The sequence below is a fragment of the Cyprinodon variegatus genome, unplaced genomic scaffold, assembly GCF_000732505.1.
Source record: "Cyprinodon variegatus isolate N-32 unplaced genomic scaffold, C_variegatus-1.0 Scaffold1530, whole genome shotgun sequence".
NCBI lineage: Eukaryota > Metazoa > Chordata > Actinopteri > Cyprinodontiformes > Cyprinodontidae > Cyprinodon > Cyprinodon variegatus.
Genome location: NW_015151983.1, coordinates 90,621 through 98,984, shown reverse-complemented (window position 1 = coordinate 98,984; position 8,364 = coordinate 90,621).

Here is an 8,364-nt window from a genome sequence, read left to right as displayed (position 1 = left end):
CGACCCCAAGGAGTGACAGTACTCAATGCAGGCGAAGTAATCCCACCTTTTGCAATCAAGCCAACAGCCAATCAAAGCCACTTGAAAAGATAGCTCCATTGACAGGTCGTTAGTCTCTCTTAAAGTGTAGCATGAGTGGCTATGCCGTAACTGTTCTCCTAGATACTGGGGCTAATATAAGCATTATTGATCACTCCTGGAAAAACAAATATCTACCCGAACAGCACATCAGACCCCTCAGCGAGCTAATGGACAAAGACCTTGATGTGACAGCTGTCACTGGGGATAAGGTACCATATGAGGGGTGGGTGGAAATAGTAGTGAACCTGCAGGGTAATGATGAGCCCGACCTAGCCATAAGGGTACCAATTCTAGTAAGCCGATTGGTGCTCGAGAGGCCGTTAGTTGGCTTTAATGTAGTCCAAGAACTCATAAAGTGCAACGAGAGCAGACCTAAAGTCATATCCATCCTCGTCGACCTCCTAATGGGGGCTATGGATATAGATAGTGTGAAGGCGGAAGCTAGTCAGCTTCATCCGCACTGAGGTGCACCAGGAAGAACAGTGTGTGGTGTTGAAAGTAGGCAAGAAAGAGATCGTTATTCCACCTGGTCAGATAGCCTATGTCAAGCGCAAAGTGCCAGTGGGCATCAGTGGCTCAAACTCACTTGTACTATTCGAACCCAAAAGTGATAGTGTACAGCTAGAGTCACTGAGCATAGGGGAAGGACTGATGGATATCTGCCAAACGGACAGACCATTTGTGAAGGTGCCTTTGTCAAACCACACTAAACATGTTGTAACACTACCCACCTCCACTGTTCTTGGAAATATTGAAATAATTGATGAAGTTATTGAGACAGACCACCTGGACGGAGGGCAGCAAGGTCCGTCGAGTGTATGCCGCTGGCCCTTCCACACTTCCCTGCTGCATCGAGAAACAGCCCACTGCTCCGCTGTGGCATCCACCTGTGGATTTTAGCCACCTGACCGACGAGGAGCAGCAGGAAGTGAAACGGATGCTCTATGAGGAGTCAGGGGCTTTTGCTCGAGATGATAGGGACATTGGCTGCATCCCGAGTCTGAAAATGACCATCAACCTGGAGGATAACCTCCCAGTCCAGCGAACGTACACCTCTGTGCCTGAGCCTCTGTACAAAGAGGTAAAAGAATACATTCAAGACCTGCTCGCCAGAGGGTGGATCGTCAAATCACAGTCACCGTTCTCTGCACCCGTGGTGTGTGTCAGAAAGAAGGATGGCTCCTTAAGGTTATGTATTGATTACAGACTCCTGAATCAGAAAACAGTACCAGACCGCCACCCGTTGTGTCGAATTCAAGACCTCATTGACACACTGGGGGGCCACAGCTGGTTCAGCATTTTGGACCAAGGTAAGGCCTACCACCAGGGCTTTATGGCAGAAGGATCACGGCACATGACAGCTTTCATCACGCCTTGGGGTCTGTATGAGTGGGTGAGAATTCCATTTGGCCTCTCTAATGCACCTGCTGCGTTCCAGCGTAGCATGGAGGAAATGCTGGACTCCCTGCGTGACAACTGCTGCAATCCTTACCTCCATGACATCCTCTGCTACTCCAAATCTTTCGCTGACCATGTCGATTCAGTGCGACGAGTCCTGAGAGCTCTACAGTCCCACGGCGTCAAGCTCCGACCAACAAAGTGCGAACTGTTTAAACCAGAGGTCAGGTATGTAGGATGGTTGGTCTCAGCTTAAGGTGTCAGGATTGACCCAAAAGATTTGGAGGCTATCATATCTCTGAAAGACAAAAGACCAAGCACAGTTGGCGACAGGAGAGGTATCACAACAGAGACAAAAATCAAGGTGTACCGGGCTGTTCTCACCACACTACTCTATGGCTGTGAAACATGGACAGTCTATCAGTGTCATGCCAAGAAGCTGAACCACTTTCACACCACCTGCCTCAGGAAACTTCTGGGTATAAAGTGGCAAGATAAGATCCCAGACACCGAGGTCCTCGACCGTGCTGACCTGCCAAGCATCTACACCATCCTGATGCAGTCCCAGCTTCGATGGGCAGGACACGTAGCTCGCATGTCTGATGACCGCATTCGAAAGAAACTGCTGTTTGGCGAGCTACAGCGAGGAAAACGCTCCCAAGGTGGACAAAAGAAGCGTTTCAAGGACACACTCAAAGCCTCGTTGAAGGCCTTCAAAATTGACCACAACACATGGGAGCAAGACAGAGGAATGTGGTGATCCGCTGTCCAAAAAGGTGCCAAAGCTTGCGAGGCAAACCGGATCGCTGTGGCTGTAGAGAGTAGGCAAGCCAGGAAGATCAGAGCTGCCAATCCTGCACCAGACGCCACCATTCCCATTTCATAATTCTGCTTCATTCTTTCTCTATTCTCCCACTCTGCAGAATCTGTTAGTTCAATCTCTAACGTTATGCTCTCTCTGCTTTTTCTCAAAGTAGCTTTGCCCCGTCTGTTCCTGTTTGGCTGCGACTCCATCCGGGAGAGAAATATCAGTTGTGCTGCTGCCATCAACACCTTTGTTTATAGATGCTGGAGATCAGCCTGTTTTTCAGTGTAGTCCTGTTTCTCTGACCTTGACTGGCTGGATGTGCTCTCTTCATCCTCTGACATGGGAACTGGCTCAGAGCTCGTCTGCCTGGCTGTGTATTTCCTGGACCGGGGTGAGTTATACAGATGCTTTTTGTATCTCTGCTGCTGCCTCCTTGAACCCGAGTCGACATCGGCAGATGGCCGCTCACACTGAGCCTGGTTCTGCTGGAGGTTTCTTCCTAATAAAAAGGAGTTTTTCCTCTCCACTGTCGCTAAAAGCATGCTTAGTGTGAGGGGTTGCCTTTGAGTCCATGAGTCGATGCAATCAACTGGTTTTCCTTATATAGAAAACTTTGAATCAATTTGACTGGATGATCGGATGAACTTGAGATGACGTGTTGTGAATTGGCGCTATATAAATAAACTGAATTGAAAACTGCTGCCTTTTTCGAAAAATAAAAAAAAGAGAAAACATAATTACATGATGGTTTACAAACTTAGATTGAAGTAACTAAGTTTGAACATCGCACTGTTTTCTTGTTGCAAGGTTCCTCTGATCCAGAGAAACAGTTCATAATTGAAAATATGGGAAGTACACGGGCACAAAAGCTTATGCACTACCTGCGGAGGATGAGGAGAGCCCACCTGTTCCCACCCATTCTCACCACCTTCTACAGAAGCACCATAGAGAGTATTCTGACCAATTGTCTCACTGTGTGGTGTGGATGCAGCGTCAGACTGGAAGAAGGTGAGAAGAGTGGTGAGAACAGCAGAGAGGATCACCGAGGCTCCTCTTCCCTCCATAAAAGACATTTCATCTTAGCCCTGTGCGTCCTGAGCCTGCAGCATTATTAATGACCCCTCACAGCCCCACCATGGACTGTTCTCCCTGCTGGCCTCTGGGAAGAGACTTCGAAGCATCTATGCAGGTCCAGCAGATTCCTACAGTTTCTTCCTCACTGCCATTAGACTGCTGACTGTTTTGTAAAATGGGTTATTTTATTGTATTTTATTATATTTATCTTATTTTATTATTTAAAAAACTAAAATGTTAGAACTGTAAATATATCAGATTCCAGAACAGTTTCTTCCCCACTGCCATTAGACTGCTGAATGTTGTATAAAATGGGGTTTATTAAAAAACAAAACAAAACAAAAAAAACCCTCAATGTTGAAAACTGTAAATCAAATACATATTTTATTACTGTTGCTTACTTTTTATCACTGCTGCACTTTAAAAATGAAAATGTCTTGAGATCTGGAGATGGAGCCGTCCTGAGTCAGGAAGCTAGCACTCACCCTTGTCCCTTCTATTCCAGGAAGCTTTCCAGTGCCAAACAAAATTAAGTTGTGGGAGACCAGGAGTTAAACTTGATTGGGAAGCATGGAGACACTGGTTGGAGGGGTCAAAGCTTCCTTTCTTAGTGTGAACAAACCACAGACAGCCAAGAGATTGAACCCCAGGTATTGGTATAGGTCAGGGGTGCCCAACCAGTTGATCGCGGTTTACCAGTTGATCGTGGGCGGAGTTTCAGTCGATTGAAAGAGGTTTTACAATGTAGACCTAATTATGGCTAAGACAAAAAAAAAGTTTTGAAAAACACTAATCAAATCATTGATCAAGAGAGGCCAATATATATTTTCATTATAATAAAATGAAAAACAAAAAGGATGCAGGGAACCTTTTTTTATGCATGCTGATTGCTGGGCATGGTTTGCCATGATTGTTACCAGGGACTCTAAAGCGCAAAGAGGAATCTGAAGAGATAATGAGATAATGACATCTAACACAACTGATTCGGCTCCATCTATGGTTGGGCGCACTGCTCGATTCATTGCTCTGTTCAAGCTGTCTGAAACTTTCCAGGATTTCTGGAGCTTCCACTGCATCATTCATCAACAACAACTGTGCAGCAGTATTTTAAATATGAAGCATATCATGGACGTTGCGATGAAGTTTGTTTGCTCTGTTCGGGCCAGGAGTTTACAGAGGCTTTTATTCCATGCACAGCTCTAGGAGGGAGGTGCAGGTCACACTGATCTGCTGCTGCACACCGACGTCAGGTGGCTGAGCCGTGGTAGATTTTTCAAAACATATTTGGAACTTTTGCCCGAAATTAAAACGTTTCTGAAACAGCCAACAACCCATTCTGCTGTATGTTACATCTTCACATCCACATAGTTGTACTTAGTATTTTCCTATTTTTATCTGTTTTCCAGTTGAATTTTAATCCATCTGCCAGTTTCTCTGCCGATGCCAATGCCCAGTGAAGTTTATCATTCTGAAACAGTGGACTTTCCTTCTCCTTCTTCCTGCTTTGAAGTGATCTTAAACTTTGACAGATTTTATTTGTCATTTTGTTTACGCAAGTGTAAAACAAAAAGAAATTTAGTTTGGAACAGCTCTCTAGACAATTTCATCTTTTTTTAAAGTGCAGCCTTGAAAAGTATTAAAAAAAAACCTATTTGCAACCTATTTTTTGACACAATTGATAATTTCCTCGTTTGTTGGACTTACTGTTTATTCTCCACCCGTGCAAATAAAAAACAAGTACTGCCCATCCCTTGTGTTTGGCGTGGTAGATCTCGGCATGCTATCAACTTTAAAAGTAGATCTTGGTTTGAAAACGGTTGGGCACCCCTTGGTATATGTTATTGGTTACCATGGCGGAACTCCAAAGCAGCAGCCAAGAACAGCTGCCCTCAACAATTTCACAAAATATGCTTCTAAATACAATACAAACTTGACATCAAACCCGCATCTATGATCGCCAATGCCTGCTGGAGCTACGGTCATGAAATGTTTTAAATACAGACATTTTTGATCATTTAAAAAGCTGCGGCGTGCTACGGACGGATGTCAACAAATAGAGCTTGGGCGTCATGACGTAATTACTTTGCGTGGCCGCCATGTTGATGGCCTCCTTTACCGCTGCTCAGACTACTGCCTACGACTACCAAGTACTGTACTCCCTCTCAGCCGTGTTTTAATTTGATTAATTTCACCTTAACTTTATTTCAACCATGGTAATCCGTTGCTGATTGTGGGTTGAAACAGCGCAACACATGATGGGAAGAAGGTGAGAAGAGCAGTGAGAACAGCAGAGAAGATCATCTGGGCTTCTCCTCCCTCCATTAGAGACATTTCATCTCAGTGCTGCATGTCCCAAGCACGTAATATCAAAAGTGACCCCTCACACCCCCACCATGTATTGTTTTCCCTGCTGCCCTCTAGGAAGAGACATCGAAGCATCTGATGCAGGTCCAGCAGATTCCAACAGTTTCTTCCCCACTGGCATTAGACTGCTGACTGTTTTGTAAAATGGGTTATTTTATTGTATTTTATTATATTTATTCTATTTTATTATTTTCAAAAAAAATGAAATGTTAGAACTGTAAATATACATATCATTTATATTACTGTTTTTATATATATTTTTTTTACTGTTTTCAAGGCTGCACTTTAGAAAAAAATGAAATTGTCTGCAGAGCTGTTCTTAATGAAATTTCTTTTTGTTTAATATTCGTGTACACAAAATGACAAAATAAAAATAAAAAATAAATCTGTCAAAAGTAGGCCTGGTGGGCACTAATCTTTGGAAGATTCAACTTCACCTTATATTACGGAGCTAAGAACATGAAGTCTGACACCCTGTCTCCGATGTTCGAAGTAGGAAAGGAGAGTTTCAGTGGTGCTGTGGAGTTCATTCGTCCAGAATCTGTGATATCTTCCATCACCTTGCTCGACTTGGAGAGGGAGGGAGGTTAGGAAAGTAAATAACATGTCCCTGAGACCTGCTCGAAGAACTGTCTGTACATCCCAGACATACCCTCATGTCCTTCTGTCATGATCTCGGCGCTGATGCTGGTTTGATTCCTCACAAGACACACCTGCTGAGCTCTGCCTCATTTTCATTACCACTGATCTTATACACCTGCACCTATAAGTATATAAGCAGCGTTCAGACCAGCAATCAGTGGCACATTATTTCGAGCCATTGGTGAGATTTATTCCTGCGGTCTGTTCCTGACTTCCGGCTGCCTATTTTGCCTGACCTGTACTGTCTCTTTATACTTGAGTCTTTATACTTGAGTCTTGCCTGCTAGTTTGCTTGACCTGTTCTCTCTCCCGATTATCTGAGCCAGCCTGATCCCTGTCTGATCTGTAAACCGGACCCTGACTATGCAAAGTATTTCCCTCTGGGTTCTCTCTGGACTTTGGATCATCCAGCTCTAATCGTGGACCTAATCTTGACTATGGATTTTGGAAATTCCTCCTGGACCTCTAACCAGTCATCGTTGTTCAGTCATCACTGTTCTGATCCCCTGTCTGTCCCCTGACCAATGAGTACGAGCTGGAGACCATCTAAGGGTTCCCCTGATCAGAGCGGGGATTGTTGGTGTGCCTGTCAACCAGCTGGAGCCAGCACTCACTGTTCCCACCCAACCTCAGACTGTGAGAAGGTCAGTGACCATTACTACTCTTTCTGCTACAGTTGGTTTGGTCCCTCAGCTGTTGCTGTGCTTCCAGAGGGTTCTGCCAGACACGCTGACGATAACCCTACGACCTGCTGCAGTTTTTCTTTAAATAAAGAGTCTTAAAAAGTAAATTGTTTGTTCTGTTCATAACAGTTCAATTGTAAATTCTGTTAATTTATATAGCACCAATTTTCATTACATCCTTCAGTCAGATTGGTTTAAAGGTTTCTATCCAAGGAAAACCAGCTGATTGCATTGGGCCATTGTCTTTACAGGTCTCGCTCTTTTGGGATGAACTTGTGCTGACAGTAGATTTACGTTTACTGTGTCATTGGCTCTACAGCAATCCCTCACATGATGTATGCGTGTAGTGACAGTGCAGAGGAGTAACTCCCTTTTTACATGGAAGAAACTGTTTACCAGTTGAGCTCTGAGCCAGTTTTGATACAAAAGGGTTGAACAAGAGAACATACAATTAGTCACAGTGAAAAAAGTAAAAAAAAAAAAGAAACAGGAGAGAAACAGATCTAGAAACTAAAAAACATGCCTAGCTCAAAGTTGTTGATGGTAGTTTTAGATATGATATGAAGCTATTGAAGACAGTTACTTGGGACATGAATGAACACATCATTCACTAACGTGTATGTCACAGATGTGATAGATAAGCTTTTAGTTAGCTTTTGCGATAAATATATCCTACAAACAATGTGTGTATTTTATGCTCTCACAGTCCCTGCTGATCTGTAAGAAGCTGCTTTTAACGTTATTCAAGTCTCATTCTATATTCCTTATTCTCTATGAAAGTAACAGGAGCCAAGTTCTGTAATCTGAATAATCTTCTCCATCTGGATAAGATACAATTTGTTGTTAAACTTCAAGTTCTGCTTTTTTCCTTTTCTTTTATTTTCTTTGAAAAGTTATTTGAAGTGAGGTAAAAAAAAAAAAAAAAAGTGGTTGCCTCCAGGGAAAGAAAGCTCTCAGGTGCAACCACCTTCAGTGGAAGAGTACATAGAGTTCGAGGGTTAAACTAACAATTACTGCAGAATTGTATAATAGAGATAGAATTAATCAAATGATGGAAAGTGTTTCCTATGTCTTCCAGCAGCCATAGTTTATCACAGCATACCTACAGCGAAAGCTATAGAGAATAATAACATTGCAATATTGGGATATTGTGTGTAGGATTGTGAGGATAGAGAATATTTTAACGGTTCTTTTGATAAAGTAGGAATAATATATCTACATTTTAACAAGTGCATAGCTGTAAATACTTTCTGGGGCAACTGCATTTACCTTCTAGGTGTTTTTTGTTTTATTTGATTTTTTTTTTTTTTTTTG